This window comes from Pelodiscus sinensis, chromosome 10, assembly GCF_049634645.1.
Source record: "Pelodiscus sinensis isolate JC-2024 chromosome 10, ASM4963464v1, whole genome shotgun sequence".
Classification (NCBI taxonomy): Eukaryota; Metazoa; Chordata; order Testudines; family Trionychidae; genus Pelodiscus; species Pelodiscus sinensis.
In genome coordinates this window covers 39,895,890-39,917,302 of record NC_134720.1, presented here as the reverse complement: position 1 = coordinate 39,917,302, position 21,413 = coordinate 39,895,890, and the positions used below count along the sequence as shown (strand labels likewise).

At 43.9% G+C, this 21,413-nt stretch overlaps 1 long non-coding RNA gene across 1 annotated transcript in view; it reads right to left on the bottom strand.

Moving 5' to 3' along the window:
* The window catches only part of LOC142830794 (uncharacterized), a 73,478-nt gene that overhangs the window by 13,324 nt on the left and 38,741 nt on the right, over positions 1–21,413 (bottom strand). Inside the window, exons 6-7 of the long non-coding RNA XR_012906296.1 lie at positions 17,984–18,091; positions 6,480–6,702 (exon numbers count right to left, since the gene is read on the bottom strand). This is a non-coding gene — a long non-coding RNA (uncharacterized LOC142830794). The remainder of the gene's footprint in view (positions 1–6,479; positions 6,703–17,983; positions 18,092–21,413) is intronic.

Here is a 21,413-nt window from a genome sequence, read left to right as displayed (position 1 = left end):
GAGATTATATTTGAGCCAAGGAGAGGGCTAACAGAGTATACAGCCCAAAGTGAACTGGGGCTTCATCTACACTGCTGGTTTTGCTGGCAGTGAGTTGCAAATGAGGATTAGTATACCGCCATGCCTCATTTGCATAATTTATGCACACTTTTTTTGCACTAAGGCTTTTTGTGGAAAAAAAGTAGTGTGGACATTTTCTTTTTGTGCAAAATCCCCTTTTCCCGCCAGATCCTTATGCCCCCAAAAAGGAGGTTTACCGATCTGGCGGGAAAAAGGGTTTTTGCGCAAAAAGAATATGTCCACATTACTTCCTCCCTCCTCCCGCCCCCCGCAAAAATGCTTTGCATAAATTATGCAAACAAGCTGCGGTGATATGCTAATCTGCATCTCATTTACATCCTCTCTGCTGGCAAAACCAGCAGTGTATAGAATCATAGAATACTAGGACTGGAAGGGACCTCAAGAGGTCATCGAGTCCAGTCCCCTGCCCTCATGGCAGGACCAAATACTGTCTGGACCATCCCTGATAGACGTTTATCTCTTAAATATCTCCAGAGATGGAGATTCCACAACCTCCCTGGGCAATTTATTCCAGTGTTTAACTACCCTGACAGTTAGGAACTTTTTCCTAATGTCCAACCTAAACCTCCCTTGCTGCAGTTTAAGCCCATTGCTTCTTGTTCTATCCCCAGAGGCCAAGATGAACAAGTTTTCTCCCTCCTCTTTATGACACCCTTTTAGATACCTGAAAACTGCTATCATGTCCCCCCTCAATCTTCTCTTTTCTAAACTAAATTAACCCAATTCCTTCAGTCTTCCCTCATAGGTCATGTTCACTAGACCTTTAATCATTCTCATTGCTCTTCTCTGGATCCTCTCCAATTTCTCCACATCTTTCTTGAAATGTGGTGCCCAGAACTGTACACAATACTCCAACTGAGCTATAACCAGTGCAGAGTAGAGCGGAAGAATGACTTCTCCTGTCTTGCTCACAAGACACCTGTTAATGCATTCCAGAATCATGTTTGCTTTTTTTGCAACAGCATCACACTGCTGACTCTCATTCAACTTGTGGTCCACTATAACCCCTAGATCCCTTTTTGCCATACTCCTTCCCAGACAGTCACTTCTCATTCTTTATGTATTAAACTGATTGTTCCTTCCTAAGTGGAGCACTTTGCATTTGTCTTTATTAAACTTCATCCTGTTTACCTCAGACCATTTCTCCAATTTGTCCAGGTCACTTTGAATTATTACCCTATCCTCCAGATTAGTCGCAACCCCTCCCAGCTTGGTATCATCTGCAAACTTAATAAGCGTACTTTCTATACCAATATCTAAATTGTTGATGAAGATATTGAACAGAGCCGGTCCCAAAACAGACCTCTGCGGAACCCCACTTGTTATGCCTTTCCAGCAGGATTGTGAACCATTAATAACTACTCTCTGAGTACGGTTATCCAGCCAGTTATGCACCCACCTCATAGTAGCCCCATCTAAGTTGTATTTACCTAGTTTATTGATGAGAATATCATGCAAAACCGTATCAAACGCCTTACTAAAGTCGAGGTATACCACATCCACCGCTTCTCCCTTATCCACAAGATTCATTATCCTATTTAAAAAGCTATCAGATTGGTTTGACATGATTTGTTCTTTACAAATCCATGCTGGCTGTTCCCTATCACCTTGCCACTTTCCAAGTGTTTACAGATGATTTCCTTAATTACTTGCTCCATTATCGTCCCTGGCATAGAAGTTAAACTAACTGGTCTGTAGTTTCCTGGGTTGTTCTTATTTCCCTTTTTATAGATGGGCACCATATTTGCCCTTTTCCAGTCTTCTGTAATCTTTCCTGTCTCCCATGATTTTCCAAAGATGATAGCTAGAGGCTCAGATACCTCCTCTATCAGCTCCTTGAGTATTCTAGGATGCATTTCATCAGGCCCTGGTGACTTGCAGGCATCTAACTTTTCTAGGTGATTTTTAACTTGTTCTTTTTTTATTTTACCTTCTAAAACTACTCCCTACCCCCTTCCTACGTGTAGATGTAGCCTGGGAGACCTCTGCTTCACAAAGAAAGAAACAAAGAACTAAGGCAGAAGGGGCAGAAGTGACAGACAACTTTGTGAAGTCCCTGCTATCTAATAAGCCAGACCTCAAGTGGGGGATGTTACTTGAACTATATGTGTGTGTTATTCAGTGGGGAGCCAGAAAAAGGAAACTGAGTCAGAAGGCACATGACTCAGAAGGGTGGGGGCAAAATAACCTTAGTACCACTGGATTATCTGCAAATATATATCTTCATCTTCTGCAGCTAGAGTCTGCCTCCCAGAAGGAGAGTGCTGCAGGCAATATTAAATCGTGTATAATTGTATGGAATTTGTGGTCAACTAGGATTTCACAGCTGCCAGAATGTTTCACACCATGGCCACTGAGAAGTTTACAGCAAGGAAAATAATTGAGCTCTTGCTTCTCCAAAACCCAAAGTTCCCTGCACTTAAACTAAAGGACTATCTTTTCTCTTTGCTAATGCAGGGTACATGATTCAGAGTTGAGCAAATCTGTGTCTTGCTTAATTTTGAAGAGCAGCCCACCGTCATTAAAAAAAGTAGTTTAAAAAAGGTTTTGCCAAATGTTTCTGGGTTCTTTACGATGGGCCAAAAGATTTAAACACCTGGTCAAGTCTATTCTTCTTTGGTTTTGCTGGAGGACCATCTGGATGTCTGCGTTTCTGGTTAGCCCATACGCTTGAATTTTACTTAAAGGAATTAGTGGCACAGAATCTTCAAGAAATCCTCTCTAGAATGGTCCATTAGTTTCTATAGTTAACAAGTTTCAACAACAAAGACATTTTAAACAGTCTGATTAAAAATACCTTTGTCTCTAAAATTGCTTAAATTTCACTCTCTTGAGACGTGCGGTGTTGTCATTTTCCTACATCTCCAAGCATTACAGTTGTTGGTTTTTAATTTGGAGGCATGGGAGAAGGGCAGAGGGAGAAAGGTTGGTTTCAATAATATTCGTTTTTCTGTTGTGATAGGGCTTTACCCCCATTCCTTGCATGGCAAGAGAAATAAAGCAATTAGTCATGCTCTGCAGCCAAGGGGTGAAGAATTAATTGTCTCCTCACCAGAGCTAAACCTTGTAAGTAGTCTGAGCCCACTTATTTGGGAAGGGAAGGAAACTGGGTGGTCTGGCAGTGGCACATAGATACCCTGGCATAGGATTTAATAGAATAATGCTACAGAAGCAAGTTAGACTTCCACTGGGGAAACTCTAAGGAAGCCCTAGGGTGCTACAGGGAAGCCCGAGAGGACTAGCTGGAGAGTTTGTAATTTTATTGGGGATGATTTGTGTGTGTGTGTGCACTAGTAACTTGAGTGCTTGGGTTCAAGTAAACCCCATAGGAATAAGGAAAGCATTTAGCAAAGTTTGTCTTGGCCTTCCCATTCTTTTCAGTTGAAGAGACATGGGGTTCATAAATGCAATGTTTAGTTAAAGCCCTTATTACTGGTATCATTAGCAATAAAGAAGAAAATGAAGCAGAGATCTTATATCTTCCTTCTGTGGACTTTATTTGCTTCAATGTCTCTGAATTCAGTAACAAGAACTAAAGTGTAATTTAAAAGTCCACCCCCACCCTATTCACTGAGCAGTAAGTTATTAAAGGTTGAACCTCTCTAGTTCGGTACTCTCCGGTCCAGCAACATCCATAGTCCGGCATGATTTTAGTTAGATGGATGTCGACCCATCATGGGTGTGGCTAAGTTTCCCATAGTCCCATAAAGATTGTTTACAGCCATCAGTCCTGGTTCTCAGTGTTCTCTGCCGTTATTTAGCTCTAATTTACCCCTGAGGGTATGTCTAGACTGCACCCCTCTGTTAACAGAGGGGTGCAGTCTAGACATACCCTAAATGTCTAAGAGGCCAAAAAGTAGTGAAAATGTTGGTAGTGCTACTATATAATATTGACCTCCCATGGTTTGGCAAATTCTCTGGTTTGGCACTGGTTGAGTCCCAAGGGTGCCAAACTAGAAGTATTTTTTAGAAAGAACGTTTGCATATGGACTGAACTTCTTGACTGCAGTTTTTAAGACCTTATATCAGCCTTTGAAACTGTGACTACTGCCTTAATATTTCTGACTTCTGGTGGGGGAGGAAAGATTCATAGACTGCTCTTCATTAAGTCTGTTCCCAAACTGATTTTGGGAACAGACAAAGAATCTATTGGTCAAGTATTTATTTGATCACTCACATAGAGCCCTATGCCAACACATACATTTCAAGGGTCCTGCTATGAAGATAATGGAGCTACAGTATTGCATCAGTAGTTATTGGCATGGATTGAAAAGTAAACAGCAAAACAGGAAAAGGAAGGTTAAAACTAGATTAAACAAACTGCTGCCTTCAAGACTGTGCAGTCATCTGGGAACTTGACCTTAGTGAAAATGAGATGAGGGGGAGACCTAAAACAAATAAAATACAGGACTCTCTTGTATTTGTAAAAATCTGCCAACAGCAGTGTGGTAAAATTCCTTTAACACATTAGCATGTTGTATAAAAGCTATAGGTTGTGTAGAATTACCTCTTCATTCACTAATGAAAACAGAACACAAGGCAGATAACAGAATGTCCTTGGCCACTGGGACTCACATTAGATCTGTGTTCTCCAAAGAGATGGGATGAGGATGTAAGATAAAGAGCAAATAAGCTGTGCAGAAATAGTGTTTTTCAGGATGCCTGCATGCTTTCAACAAGGATTTCTGAAACTCATATAACATACCCACATAGCAGTGGTTCTCAAAGGCTATGTCTAGACTGCAAAGAAAAGCAGAAAAAGATACGCAAATTGCAGTTCACAATTTGCGTATCTTTTTCTGCTTTTCTTCTGAAAGAGACTTTATCAACATTTGGCCCATCTACACAGGGCCAAATCTCAGAAAAAACCCTCTTTTGGAACATCCCTTCTTCCTCATAGAATGAGGTTTTCGGGGATGCTGAAAAAACATATCTGATTTTCTGAATTTTTTTTTCAGAAAAGTAGACACGTTCCTTGCATGCAGCAGAGTTTTCCAGGATACCTCCAGTATCTCGGAAAAGCTCTGTAGTCTAGACATACCAAAGTGTGATCCATGGGCCACTAATGGTCTGTGTCTGGCAGGTGGGCTGTGGGCTCTGGGGCTCACTTGCCCCCTCACGCCCTGGAGAGGGGAGACTATGCTGGCACTCGAAGCACCCTTTCCTCCACATGAGAATGAAGCACCAGAACCAGCTTCTCACTGAGGGGGAGGACCAGAGACTCTCAGGGTGGATTTGACTTGTGGGGTTATGAAGTGGCTCTGCACTCTGCCGATTTCCCTCCCCATCGCTAGGGGAATGGCAGCACAAGAAACCACTTGCTTGGAAGCTTTCCCTGCTGTTCCCATTGGCCGGAATCACAGCCAATGGAAGCAACAGGAGGCAATACCTGGGAGCGGTGGGAGGCAAGGAGCCAGGTAAGACCCTCTTCATGCCCAGATCCCACGCCTCTTTCCAGTCAATACCCCAGACTCCCTCTGCACTCTCCTTCACAGACTCCCATCCCTACCCTCAGTCTGCTCCTGCACTTTACCTCCTGACACCATCACCCTCTCCTCCACCCATTTTGTCATCATGGGTGGTTGGCTGGTTGTCCATAGAAAGGTCTGCATTGAGTGGGATGGACCATGGACCAAAATGTTTAAGACTCGCTGCCACATGGGCTACAAATATCTGTGAAAAGGGGTGTGAGAATCAAGGTGATTTAAATAAAAATAGAGTGGGCCTTTCCTGATGATTTCTGCCATCTGGAGCCAAAATTGTGAGGAAAAACCTCATAGATGTTGGCACTCCTGATTTGGTGTTTAAGTTGAATCCCAGGCTAACTCCTACACAGATAATATCTTTAATAACTACAAACGAAGAACTTGCACCACCACTGTTTCCTTCATTAAGTACAACTAACTAGCCAGGAACCTTGCTATTTTTCCAACTAAATACAGGATGAGATATTTTCAGGTTAGTTCATTGGGCCAAAAAAGGATTCTTAAGCCCCCCCAAACCTTTGAATCAAGTGCTAGAATTTGGAAATAGGGGGAAATGAATGTTGCAAAATTCTGCTTATACTGCCCACTCCTCTTACTAATGAGCACTTTCTCCATGAGACTCCATCTGCCTGCCCCATAAACCTCTATTTATCTTTCAGCTGGCTTCTCCTTGATCTTCAGGAGGGTGAAGGTCATATCATAATTTTGCAGGCTGCCATTACCCCACCAATCCAAATGGCTTTTTGTAGGACAGAGAGACAAGTATTTCCTGTCTCTCATTGGGTAGAATGAGCAGGGAGATGCACCATTCCTGATGGGATTTCATGAATATAAATTTTCCTGGAAGCAGCTCTGGTGTTAGCCTCTGTGAACACCAGTTGGTGAATATCACATAAACTGGACTCTACTCACCTAGAACCAAATTGGTGTACCAGCAGTGGGCTGAGGTCGATCCTTGTGGATGGATAGTATAACTGAGGATATGAATTCTAATGGTCCTGAAAGACCTCATGGATTTTAAGGCCAGAAGGTACTGCCATGGTCATCCAGTCTGACCAGCAGCACATCAAAGGCCAACAAAAGTAGGGTTGCCAGATGTCCAGTTTTTAATCAGACAGTCCGGTATTTGAGCTTTCTGTTTGGGAAACAAATTGAGAAAATATAAATATCCAGTATTTTCTAAATAAGATGTAATGTAGATTGTGATGTAATGTCAAGTATGCCCAGTATTTTTGTTGAAACCATCTGGCAAACCTAAACAAAAGCCTAACCTGTAGTTCTCACAGAATTTTCCCTGTAGAAGGGATGCATATAGGCACCCTAAACTAAAATTCAGACAACTGCAACCTTCCCTACCTAAGTTTCTGTTGTTGGTTTAAGTAGATATTTCTATCCATATCCTGCCCTTAACCATCATAATGATGCTGGCACTAGTAACCATACCTCACTAGCACCTGCATTTCAACTTTCATAGAATCATAGGACTGGAAGGGACCTCAAGAGGTCATCGAGTCCAGCCCCCCGCCCTCAAGGCAGGACCAAGCTCCATCTACACCATCCCTGACAGATGTCTATCTAACCTGTTCTTAAATATCTCCAGAGAGGGAGATTCCACCACCTCCCTTGGCAATTTATTCCAATATTTGACAACCTTGACAGTTAGGAATTTTTTCCTAATGTCCAATCTAAACCTCCCCTGCTGCACTTCAAGCCCATTACTCCTTGTCCTGTCCTCAGAAACCAAGAGGAACAAATTTTCTCCTTCCTCCTTGTGACACCCTTTTAGATATTTGAAAACCGCTATCATGTCCCCCCTTAAGCTTCTTTTTTCCAAACTAAACAAGCCCAGTTCACGAAGCCTGGCTTCATAGGTCATGTTCTCTAGACCTTTAATCATTCTTGTCGCTCTTCTCTGTACCCTTTCCAATTTCTCCACATCTTTCTTGAAATGTGGCGCCCAGAACTGGACACAGTACTCCAGCTGAGGCCTAACTAGTGCAGAGTAGAGCGGCAGAATGACTTCACAAGTTTTGCTTACAACACACCTGTTGATACAACCTAGAATCATTTTTTTGCAACAGCATCACACTGTTGACTCATATTCAACTTGTAGTCCACTATGACCCCTAGATCCCTTTCTGCCGTGCTCCTTCCTAGACAGTCGCTTCCCATCTTGTATGTATGGAACTGATTGTTCCTTCCTAAGTGGAGCACTTTGCATTTCTCTTTATTAAACCTCATCCTGTTTACCTCTGACCATTTCTCTAACTAGCTCAGGTCATTTTGAATTTTGTCCCTATCTTCCAAAGAAGTTGCAACCCCACCCAGTTATCATCTGCAAACTTAATAAGCGTATTCTCTCTCCCAATATCTACATCATTGATGAAGATATTGAACAGTACGGGTCCCAAAACAGACCCTTGAGGAACTCCACTTGTTATCCCTTTCCAGCAGGATTTAGCACCGTTAACAACAACTCTCTGACTACGGTTATCCAGCCAATTATGCACCCACCTTATCGTGGCCCTATCTAAGTTATATTTGCCTAGTTTATCAATAAGAATATCATGCGAGACCGTATCAAATGCCTTACTAAAGTCTAGGTATATGACATCCACCGCTTCTCCCTTATCCACAAGGCTCGTTATCTTATCAAAGAAAGCTATCAGATTAGTTTGGCATGACTTGTTCTTCACAAACCCATGCTGGCTATTCCCTATCACTTTATTACCTTCCAAGTGTTTGCATATGATTTCCTTAATTACCTGCTCCTTTATCTTCCCTGGGACAGACGTTAAACTGACCGGTCTATAGTTTCCTGGGTTGTTCTTATTCCCCTTTTTATAGATGGGCACAATATTTGCCCTTTTCCAGTCTTCTGGAATCTCCCCTGTCTGCCATGATTTTTCAAAGATCATAGCTAAAGGCTCAGATACCTCCTCTATCAGCTCCTTGAGTATCCTGGGATGCATTTCATCAGGACCTGGTGACTTGCTGACATCTAACTTTCCTAAGTGATTTTTAACTTGTTCTTTGTGTATCCTATCTTCTAAACTTACCCTCTCTCTGCTTGTATTCACTACGTTAGGCACACCTCCAGACTTCTTGGTGAAGACCGAAACAAAGAAGTCATTGAGCGTCTCCGCCATTTCCAAGTTTCCTGTTACTGCTTCTCCCTCCTCACTAAGCAGTGGGCCTACCCTGTCCTTGGTCTTCCTCTTGATTTTAATGTATTTATAAAAGGTCTTCTTGTTTCCCTTTATGCCTGTAGCTAGTTTGATCTCATTTTGTGCCTTTGCCTTTCTAATCTTGCCCCTGCATTCCCGTGTTGCTTGCCTATATTCATCCTTTGTTAGTTGTCCTAGTTTCCATTTTTTATATGACTCCTTTTTTATTTTGAGATCGTGCAAGATCTCCTTGTTAAGCCAAGCTGGTCTTTTGCCATATTTTCTATCTTTCCTACACAGCAGAATTGTTTGCTTTTGGGCCCTTAACAACGTCCCTTTGAAATACTTCCAACTCTCCTCAGTTGTTTTTCCCTTCAGTCTTGCTTCCCATGGGACCTTACCTACAAGTTCTCTGAGCTTATCAAAATCTGCCTTCCTGAAATCCATTACCTCAATTGTGCTGGTCTCCCTTCTACCTTTCCTTAAGATCATGAACTCTATTATTTCGTGATCACTGTCCCCTATACTGTCTTCCACTTTCAAGTTCTCAACTAGTTCCTCCCTATTTGTTAAAACCAAATCCAGAACAGCTTCTCCTCTGGTAGATTTTTCAACCTTCTGAAACAGAAAGTTGTCTCCAATGCAGTCCAGAAACTTATTGGATAGCCTGTGCCTCGCTGTGTTAGTTTCCCAACATATGTCTGGATAGTTGAAGTCCCCCATCACCACCAAATCTTGGGCTTTAGATAGTTTTGTTAATTGTTTAAAAAAGGCCTCATCCACCTCTTCCACCTGGCTAGGTGGCCTGTAGTAGACTCCTAGCATGATATCACCCTCATTTTTTACCCCTTTTAGCTTAACCCAGAGACTCTCTATACAGCTATCTCCTACGTTCATCTCCACTTCAGTCCAAGTATGTACATTTTTAATATACAAGGCAACCCCTCCTCCCTTTTTTCCCTGTCTGTCCTTCCTGAGCAAGTCGTACCCTTCCATACCAACATTCCAATCATGCGTCCCATCCCACCAGGTTTCTGTAATACCAATGATATCATAGTTGTATTTATTGGTTAGCAATTCCAGTTCTTCCTGCTTATTACCCATACTTCTCGCATTTGTATATAGGCATCTAAGATACTGATTTGATCTTGCCTCCCTGTTGTGCCCTGACCCTCCTTTCTCCTTGCCATTATAGGCTGTAGTCCCCCCCATTTCCAACCCATCTCCCAGTCCCGCACATGCAGCACTTACCTGTGGGCTTTGCTCACCTGCCCCCGACAAACCTAGTTTAAAGCCCTCCTTTAAGTGGTAAAAAGTTACAGTACAAATAAGAAAACTTGAAAAAAAAAACCAATGATCCTGTAGCACCTTCAAGACTAGCAAATATATATAAATAGTATCATGAGTTTTCGTGGGCACAACCCAAATGGTACAAATGAGTCATCTGGTTCTTCCAGATGACTAGTAGTATAAACATAAGGTAGTACATTAGCGCTCATGTAAAATGTTTTAAATTATTCAGTCTGACATTCCCTTTTTTTGGTTTAAAGCTACTTGTATAATTCTCCTCCCCCATTCTTAAAAAGCAGTAATGGAGGAATCAGGTATTACTGTTCCTCATAGGACTATTCTTTCTCTTATAGGGGGCCCAAAATAATTGTCTAGCTCAGCAATTTCACCATTTTGTTGTCTAGCTATGTGGAGAAGTTGTTATTAGAGATGAAACTGAAGTTTTAAGGTTCTAGTTGACTGCTTTTGTTACTGTGAAAATGGAATAGGCCCTCTAACATATGCCAACAGAATCCTGTTATATTTAACACACATTTACTTACACAGGAGCATAGCTGAGGTATGTGGTGGGGCAGTTTGAGCACTATCTGATCTGGACCTGACCTGTGAGCAAACAGGTGATTCAAGTTCCAGTAAAACCAATATCTGATCCTTCACCTGCACAAATATTTGCTCTGAAAAGCGGGAAAAGTATTTTGAAAAACATACACACGCATTATAAACGGACATGTTGTAATTTCTACCTATCTGATCCCAAAGAAACCAAAGGTCACAATGCCCTGTAAGGAGCGGGATGTTCTGTAATGCTCATCTTGCTATCAATGAGCTGTTACTCTCCATCCCTCAGTGCCCACATATATCTGTTTTAATATGTATAGAATATGCTAGGTTTATAGCAGGACTCCAAACTGTGTCCAGAAGACAAACTTTGCCTACTTCTGATGCCAAAATGAGTTGTCATTTGTAGTAGATAGTGCATATCTGTAATGGGTTCTCTGCTTTCTGACATTATTTGGGATATGTGGAGGCAGTGCTGGTGGTGGGGGCAGTGTGCCTTGGTGGCTCCCCTTCCCCACCTAGGAGCTAGAGGCAAATGCTGGCTGCTTCTGAAAGCTGTGCAGAGCCAAGGCGGGTACAGAGCCTGCTTGAGCCCTGCTGACCAGACAATGGCCCAGTCGGCGGTAGTGATTGGAGTCATCAGGGTTCCCCTTTTGACTGAGAATTCCAGTTAAAAACAGTATGCCTAGGAACTCTAGGTAAGTGCTGCCTGGCTAGAGCCCTTACCCTGCAACCCCAACTCTGAACCCCCTGCCACACCCAAACTCCCTCCTGAAGCTCTTGCCACAGCCCTGAGTCCTCTCCTACACTCCAAACCCTGAGCCTTACTCCGAAGCCTGCACCCACAGGTGGGACCTGCACCCACAGGTGGGACCTGCACCGCTGACTCAGCCTAGAGGCCCCAGTTGAACACCGAGCCTTTAATTTCTGGTCCCACCCTGATGTTTGTACCCCAGCCAGAGTTCCCCCTCCCGCCCACACACATCCCGGCCTAGTGAAATGAGTGAAGGTGGGGGAGAGCAAGCTTACTGTGAAAGCCAGGGCACTTATTTACAATGTGAAACTTGTAAATACAGTCTCCCACAATATTCTTGCCAGCAAGTTAAGGGAGTATGGATTGGATAAATGGACTGTAAGATGGATAGAAAGCTGGCTAGACTGTCAGGCCCAACCGGTAGTGATCAATGGCTTGATGTCAGGTTGGTGGTCAGTTTCTAGCAGAGTGCCCCAAAGATCAGTTCTAGGACGGGTTTTGTTCAACATCTTTATTAATGACCCCAACGAGGGGATGGATTGCACCCTCAGCAAATTTGAGGATGACACTAAGCTAGGGGGAATGGTAGATATACTGAGGGGCAGGGGTAGGGTCCAGAGTGACCTGGACAGATTAGAGGATTGAGCCAAAAGAAATCTGATGAGGTTCAACAAGGACAAGTGCAGAGTCCTGCACTTCGGACAGAAGAATCCCAAGCATTGTTACAGGCTGGGGACTGAATGGCTAAGTAGCAGTTGAGCAGAAAAGGACCTGGGGGTTACAGTGGATGAGAAGCTGGATATGAGTCAACAGTGTACCCTTATAGCCAAGAAGGCTAATGGCATATTAGGGGGCATTAGGAGGAGCATTGCCAGCAGATCCAGAGAAGTGATTATTCACCTTTATTCGGTTCTGGTGAGGCCACATCTGGAATATTCTGGGTCCCCCACTATAGAAAAGATGTGGACGCATTGGAGAGGGTCCAGCGGAGGGCAACCAAAATGATTAGGAGGCTGGAGCACATGACCTATGAGGAGAAACTGAGGGATTTGGGTTTAGTCTGCAGAAGAGAAGAGTGAGGGGGGATTTGATAGCAGCCTTCAACTTCTGGAAGTGAGGTTCCAAAGAGGATGGAGAAAGGCTGTTCACAGTAGTGACAGATGGCAGAATGAGGAGCAATGGTCTCAAGTTACAGTGGGGGAGGTCTAGGTTGGATATTAAGAAAAACTATTTCACTAGGAGTGTGGTGAAGCACTGGAATGGGTTACCTTGGGAGGTGGTGAAATCTCCATCCCTAGAGGTGTTTAAGTCTCAGCTTGACGAAGCCCTGGCAGGGTTGATTTAGTTGGGATTGGTCCTGCCTTGGGAAAAGGGCTGGACTTGATGACCTCCTGAGGTCTCTTCCAGCTCTATGATTCTAATAGTTTTGTGCAATTAAGAAGTCCTCAACCCAAGGATACCCCTGAATTTAGGTGGATTCAGATGCAGCCTTGCCATCTCTAATTGCTTCAAGGACTGCAAATAGAGACAAGTGATACTCAAGAGTTGAAATCCTAATCCCATGGAAGTCAGTGGGAGTCTTGTCATTGACTTCAATAGGACCAGGATTTCACTCAGGATAATGGAAGCCTGATGCATATTTATAAACTTGTTTTTTCAGGTATTAAATAGAGTAAAAAGAAAATAAAGTGATACCAAAAACTATGGCTGTGCTACAAGGAATGCTTCTGTTACCTTGCACTAAAGACATTAAATTTCGATTAATCAGTAAATCAAGTAGTCGATGGATTTTCCATTGATTATTCAAATAGTTGATGAGGGGGCGCTTGCTATCCTGTCAGTGCCTCTGACTTTTAACAGCTCTTTCTACATTTAAAAGGTAGAGGTGCAGCAGGGAACCTGGGGCGAGCAGGGATGCAAGCGATCCCTGCTCATCCTGGATCCTGACTGCTGTGCCTCTGTCCCTCCCATGGAAATGATGCTGAGGGGAACAAACTTTTAAGCCAACTGCCCCCAGCATTGGCTCCTGCTCTCCCACCCCTTGCTGCCTCTGATACAGAGGCAGCAAGTGGGGTGAGGGTGGGGGAAACAACTACTCAGGTAGTGACTCGACTACCCAATAAGCCTAGTCTTATTGGGTAGTCAACTAGTCGCTTACATCCCTACCTAGCACAAAGTGGTAAGTATGAAAACTCTCATAAGCACTGCACAGGATAGTTTATCTTGTCATATAACAACTAATAATCTTCTCAAAATGCTGACCACATATGATGGAAGAATTCAACCTCATCATTATTATAAAAAGTAATCTTTTGCACATTGGAGAATTCTCTTAAACCAGTTCTACAGGGGTTGATATGCATTGTGGTGAGGTATTTTGAGTCTTATCTATTATGGAGGAAATTTGATAATGGATAAGATCTGTTTTACTCAGTTCTTTCACAAACATGGCATGATCATAAGCAGGGCCCAGGGCGAGTAGATTTCAACCAGTCACCCCGTTCACCGGTGGCACGCGCATGCACAATGCAGGGCTTGCGCATGCGCAGTGCAGTGCTGCTGAGTAGATTTCGCCACCGTTTGTCAAGCCCTGATCATAAGTGAGATATAATTATGCTCTTGCGATGTACAAAAAAGACAAGGGTTTTGCCATGAGGTTCCACCACACACGTACTGCTATTTTAACAATAGTTTGTTATTGTGCTGCTCTAGATCGGGGGTCTTAAACTCCCAGCTCACAGACCAGTCCTGGCTGGAGCGACTGCACAATCCGGATGGGGGACTTGTCCGTTACTGGCCCCCAAGTTCCACCTCATGCTCTTGGGGAAGAGGGTGCCATGGCATGGAGAAGGTAAGGCGATGGAGGGAAAAGATGAGACTTTGGGGGCCAGTGACGAACAGCCGCCAGCTGCCAGGAGTCACAGGCCAGATTGCACTATCAATGAGGTTTGGAGTGGCCAATGGGCCAGGAGTTTGAGACCCTGCTCTATATACATCTTCCTCATTGCATTCTTACATTGCAAAGACAAACTTTTTTTTTTTAAAGGGGAGAGTTACAGAATATTTCCCTGGTCCCTCCCAAAAATATGTAACTTGAAATTAATCATAATTTTTTAGTTTTGTCTTTTGATTTGTCAATTCCAACTGTCCTTATTCTGTTGTTGAAGTTAATGGGTGTGGCCTAGTGGCTTGAATACAAGCCTGAGAGACAGGAGATATTAATTTTCTTCCCTCTCTTCCATTGACTGACTTTGGGGAAGGACTGAAAAGATTATCTGGGATTATTACACGTAATGATTTCGCTGACATTGCAGAGGCTGCAGGCATTCGTGCACCGCAGTCTCTCCTATACTCTCCCTAATAGTTTAGTCTCCCACAGTCTGTATACTATGGTCTAATTTTGGTTGTTGGATTAATTTGCAGTTGGTGGGTGGCATTGATGAGCTCTAATATACATAAATCAGACCATGTAATCTGATGGTCTCTTCTGGCCTTCTATTCTATGACTGACTGACTCTATGGCTATGTCTATACTGCAGAGCTTTTTTTCCTCCCGTTTAAGCTGAATTGTCAGATGACAGAAGGGTCCAGGGAAAAGCCTGAACTCAGTGAAAAATATACTTGGGATGGAGTAATGTTATAGCTGTTGGACCCAGAATATTAGAGAGAAAAGGTGGGTGAAGTAATAGCCATCATACGGTATCTGACCTAACCTCCTCCAAGGAAACCTGCACAACACTTTCAAAGATGAGCCTGGGAGCTTAAATTAATAACTCTGCTAGACATTGGATTTATGGCTTATTATAGTAATCTGTAACTCACCAGCCCTCCTGTTTTGTCCTATGACTAAAGGGGCAAATCTCACCTTGAGTGGTCCCTTAGAAGAATACATGGTAACTGCTTATACTATATGATCTGAAAGATCTTTCAGGCAACTGTGACACTTTCAGTACCTTTCCCAAACCAAAAGAAGAGTCCTGTGTGGCTTAAAAGCTTGTCTCTCTCACCAAGAGAAGTTGGTCCAGCCTGTTTTCCATGAAATAGGGCTCACCTGCCTCAGCAGCCCCATCTGTCCTTCCCATTTCTTGTGAGGGTCTCTTTTCACAGTCTGGATAGGAGGCTATGCAGAATGGCCGTGGGTCCAATGAAATGTGTCTCATCTGTCCTTGCCAAATTGGACCAGAAAGAGAGATGACAGCCCAAGCTCCGTTATATATTATGCACAGCACTGCCAAGGTGGTGAACAACTCTGGTGCAGCGGGGGAGAAATATACTTGGGGACAGAAATGGTACATTTCACTGGAAATCCACCAGGTTTGTGGTGTGGCCTCATGTCTGCATCTGTGTTTGTTTGCTAGAGAAAGGGGCAATGCTGTCCACCACCACATCCTCCTCTGCGGGGAAAACTAGCTTTCCTCAGAAGATGAAAGGAAGGAAGGACAGTCATGTGGCTAGGTCACTGGACTGCAACTGGCATGGGGTGGATTCATTTCCTGACTCTGCTTCTAGAACGCTGTGCCCATCTTCATTATCTGTAGAAAAGGTACTGTGAGGAGAATGTAGCTAACTTGTGTGAGCTACGAGGGAATTACAGAGGATGGGGCCATATAAACAGAGTGATCTATCCCTCCCCTATTCAGTTGTGGGGAAAATCTGCTGTTCAGGTGTCAGCATTCGGGTAGTCCAACAGCAAGGGAATGGAGGACTGGAGACTCCTATTTCAAATGTCCAAGCAGGCAGAAAAAAAGGTCTTCTTTGAAATAATTTGAGGCTGTCTTTATACATCCAGAAAGAGTAGAAATCAAAGCCATTCTTCTACAAAGGAATTTCACTAACCTATTACAAAGAGAGTCTGCAGAACTGGAATTTATCTACAGATTTGACACCCTTACCATGAGCCTAAACAAAGACATTAACTAGTTGGCGCATTACAAAGCCAATTTCTCCTGCCTTTAACATCCGCATTTCCACATCAAAAGCTGTGCATGGCACACATCCCACCCACTGAATTAGCCTAATTAACATGGGTCCTATAATAACTGCAGTTACTCCTTATGCTGTTTCTTTTATTTCTACCCCAAATAATCAGATGCAGCGGGTTTTGCCCTCGAAAGCTCATGAGCTGGTTAGTCTCTAAGGTGCCACAGACAGGACCACTCATTTTTTTTCTAGCCTAGTGAGTGGCCCTCCTTCATCTCAGTGGGTTGCAAGTTTTTCATAACCAAGATGGTCTCCTGGGATAGGATAGTTTTATTAATTTTGTGCTTGCGTACCTAGAATTTGCTGGGTGTGCTGAGTGAACTGCAGCAGCGCTTTGGATGCAGAGAGCGTGCAGGGCTCATACATTCAATGTTATGGGCAATCAGCATGCACTTCACTTCACATGCCCTTGCTTTACCTGTGTGTCACGTCAGCAATACCAGTAAGTAAAAATCTATGTGACTAGAAACCAGCAGAGTCTGGCACCCCTGTGTGGGCATCAGTAAATTAAACATGTCTCACAGGTGACACGTAGAACCCCAATGGGCTGCAGGTTGCCTACCGCTGTCCTGACTCTGTTTTGAACAGTTAAATGGCCATACTGCTGTGGACACAGAGTTCTGTTTCCAGCAGTTATCAGTACAGACACTAACAAGAAACAGGACTTTGTTCCAAACTTACATAGACAGGGCCATCCCAAGGGGAGTGTAGGGACTGGGTTAACCACCTCCAATGCCCCAGGCATAGGGTCTGGGGAAACACCCACCCCTGCTACAGGCCCCATCCTACCTCACCTCCTCTTTCCCCAAGTCCTGCCCCTTTCCTGTCCCCACTCTGCCCCCAGCCCCCTCCCTGAAGCAATGAGGGCTGAGAGATTTAAGGGGGTCTGGCACAGCAGCAGCAGCAGATCGGTAGTGGGAGCCAGAGTGGCCTGGCAGCCTGCTCCACCCTGTCCTTTCTGAGCCCGCTGCGCCCCACTTCTCTGCGGTGGTGGAAAGCGGGTTGGCCTGGGGCCGGGGTGCTCTGCTTCCTGCTGAGTGCAGTGGACTGGGATGGTAGCAGGGTGGTGTGAAGCATGCAGATGGGCTGCTTTGGCTCCTGGAGCCTGCATGGTGAGTATGGGGCGTGACCCTTGCTGTCACCTCATGCCAGACCTGTAATCTCCCAGGTACCTCCTGTCCATATGTTGGGGCAGCTGCCCTGGTTCAAAAGCACAGGTCCTGGAGCGGCTGCCCTGATTCATCCTATGGATGGGACAACTCAATGTTTGTTACTTATTTACTTGAACTCTAAAGTCAAGATGCCTGGCGGTGGTCTACATTTGTAGGACATGTAAATTGTCACTTCAAAAGTGTATCATGAGTTAGACATTGCAAAAGAAGTCTCAGGGGGTAGCTGTGTTACTTTATATCTACAAAAACAACAAGGAGTCCTGTGGCACCTTAGGGTACATCTACACTGCATGCTATACTGCACGCTTATTTTGAAATAAGCTCTTCCAGCTGCACCCCACTGTGCACTGCCATTTCTGTAGCTGGACACCCCCACAATAAGTCAGTTTGACAATATTGACAATAACAGTAGCTTACACTTCCATGGTGCATTCCAGCTAACTATCTGAAAGAACATTGGAAATATAAATCTTCAGGCTATAAATCAATCACAACCTGTTGAAGTCAGGATGGAGAGTCTTCTACATTTAGCTATTTCATGTTGTCAACTACAAGGTTGCCTACATCTTTCTCTGAAGTATCTGATAGTCATTATGAGTAGGCCTGCAAGAATTAAATTAGTAAATGTCAGTAAACATCAATTTCAACATACACAAACTGACAAATATTTCTATTAATAGAAATTTACAGACAGGTGAAATAAGAAAAATGCTGCCTGAGAATTTAGAGAAAATCCTGTGATCTAGATCTTTGAATTAGGCTTGCTACAAATGGACTAGTAAATGCACAGTATAAAACTGGTATGATTTGTTTTAACTCGAATATTTTGACATATAATTTGACAGTCTGTCATATTAATTTATAAAGCTTTTTGAATATTCAGTAGCTATAGAAGTCATCCAACTCTCCCCTATAGTTTTACACAACTGTGAAAATACAAATTAATAGAAATAAAAAATGCTTTTAAAGAAATATTAACTGTCAAAATTATTTAAAAAGTCAAATTCTGTCATGCCTAACTATTGGAGTACTAGATGAGGTCTGGTCTATATTATAATAGCCACTACAGCTACTATAGATCCATTCCATGGGATGGGTATTGAACAGTTTGTAAAATGATATTTGGTTAATGGAGCCACTGACTAAATACCATTTTTTCAACAGGACTCCTGTATGTTATACATTGATTACAATCTGGCATGCTAATTCCTATGCTCATAAGGGGCTGTGGACATCCATAAATCAAGTTTCCATAAGTAGATATGGCATTATCCTATGCTTTACAGACAAGACATTAAGGTGTGGAAAGAATTAAGAGACTTGGCCAACATCATATAGCAAAACAGTGCCAGAGTCAGATAGAGACCCTATCTGGAGCTGCTGGTAGAACACCTGATTTCCAGATGATGGAGGTTCTGCCTTTCCTTTACTACAACATGAGGGAAAGATTAAAAGGCTAGTGGAAAGTTTGGGGTGCAAAACAAACTATTACATGCAGACTGAGAACCCAGGTCCTTAAAGGTGTTTAAATGCCTAATTCCCACCTTCTGTGCTGCTGATAGTTTAAGCAACCTTGGGAATTCATCTGATTCTGTGGGCTAGCGTAGGTATGTGGTAAAAAAATTCGCCCCATTCAGGCCCGGCCCCTACTCCATCCAAACCCTAAGCCCCGCCTCTGCTCTCACCCCACTGCCTTGCCCCCTCCCTCAAGCAACACAACCTAGGGTATTCCGGGGTGTCATAAGAACGGCCGTACTGGGTCAGACCAAAGGTCCATCTAGCCCAGTAGCTTGTCTGGGCCAGCACCAGGTGCCCCAGAGAGGGTGGACAGAAGACAATGATCAAGTGATTTGTCTCCTGCCATCCCTCTCCAGCCTCTGACAAATAGAGGCCAGGGACACCATTTCTATCCTCTGGCTAATAGCCTTTTATGGACCTAACCTCCATGAAATTATCTAGCTTCTCTTTAAACTCTAAACTCTGTAAACTCTGTTATAGTCCTAACACTATATGCCACCCTAATGCACTGCCCTCTCTGAACCCGCTGCACCCCACTTCTCCATGGCAGTGGGAAGCAGAGCACCCTGGTCCCAGGGTATTCCTCTTACTGCCACTGTGAAGAAGTGGGGCACAGCAGGCTGGGAGGGTGGCACAGAAGGGAGAAGCAGGCTGCTGGGCCAGTCCGGCTCCTACCACCCATGTGGCGAGTATGAGGGAGTCAACCTTTGCTGTCACCCTGCACGAGGCCCCCATAATCTTCTGGATCCCTCCTGTCCATAGGAGGGGTGGGGCAGCCATTGCAGGACTCCCAAAAGCACAGGGCCTGGGGTGGCTGCAGCCATCCCTCAGCACTGCCCAGATTGTGGTGCATCCCTCAGCCCTTAGCACTGGCCGGAGCATGCTGCACAGCTCTCGGCAATGATTTAAAGGGCTCAGGGCTCTGACTGCCTCTGCTGCGGTTGCAGCAGTGGTAGTGGCCGAAGCCCCGAGCCCCTTTGAATCACCGAGCCCCTGGGCATCTTCCCCCTTTTCTCCTCCAATGGTGGGCCTGCCATGTCCCCATAATTTGAAAACTCATTTCCTATTGCTCCCCTCTATCCAACTGTGAAGCATTGGATGGAGTAGGTTGCAGAGCAATTCTTGTTCCTTCAAGGTCAGACTTAAAAAATGCTGAGCATCTAGGAGCCCCATCATAATATCTATGGCCAAATTTGTCAGAAGGACTCAGCACTCTGCAAATTTGTCCTCAGTGGCTGGTACTGGGCTCTTCTGAAACTTCTGACCCCGGTGGGGGATGGAAGCAGTAAAATAGCTATGCTTGAATTGGCTTTGTCCAGTAAGAGCTACACCTTAATTGAACCTCCCGTCTGTTCTTTATTAAACTGACTTCACACAGACCAGAAACAAATTAGAGAATTCATGGTGCTACACATTTCATATAAACAGGTACGTTCCATTAGCTTTCTCCACTTCTTCCCTAAATTAGAAAACTGCCTATTTTGGGTACTGTAAAATATACCTATGTATGTACTAGAACGGAGGACGGGGGGATATAATACAGAAGAAAATATCCAGAATAACATGGAGAACAGCCCAAACCTAAATAGGTTGTTCCTCACTTTGATTTGCATAAATGTAGAGCTTGCATTAGTTCAAACTGCAGAGTGAGAAACACACTGACTGAATCCTTCAGCTACTGAAGCCCTAAGTTTACAAGAAGCCACAAAGGCATAAATCAATTTGAGTCCTCTTCCTCTCCCTCCTAATTAAATGCAGTGCTAATAAGTTCTGCATTTCTCTGCATAAAGTATTTTTATACATCATAGACACCCATATCAGAACATAGTCATTAAGGTGTAAGTGGGGAGACTCTTTGGAGACCAGGTGAAAGGAGCAGCCATTCTGCACAACAGTTTCCAACTGCAAAGCTTCTACCACAAGTCTGACTCTTTGGCTACGTCTACACTGGCCCCTTTTCCGGAAGGGGCATGTAAATTTCACCAGTCGTAGTAGGGAAATGCGCGGGGGATTTAAATATCCCCCGCGGCATTTAAATAAAAATGCCCGCCGCTTTTTTCCGGCTTTTAAAAAAGCCGGAAAAGAGCGTCTACACTGGCCCCGATCCTCCGGAAAAAGCGCCCTTTTCCGGAGGCTCTTATTCCTACATTTTTATTTAAATGCCGCGGGGGATATTTAAATCCCCCGCGCATTTCCCTACTACGACTGGTGAAATTTACATGCCCCTTCCGGAAAAGGGGCCAGTGTAGACGTAGCCTTTCTCTATTCAATCTTGTTTTTTATCTGGCTCTTTTTCTCTCAAAAGCAAAAAAGCCTGTGTTAATGCAAAATTAAAGGCATGTGGTTAAAATCATAAAGCACAACGTAAGTGTCAACCCAAGGTGTTGTGGAAGAATTTGGATCCAAT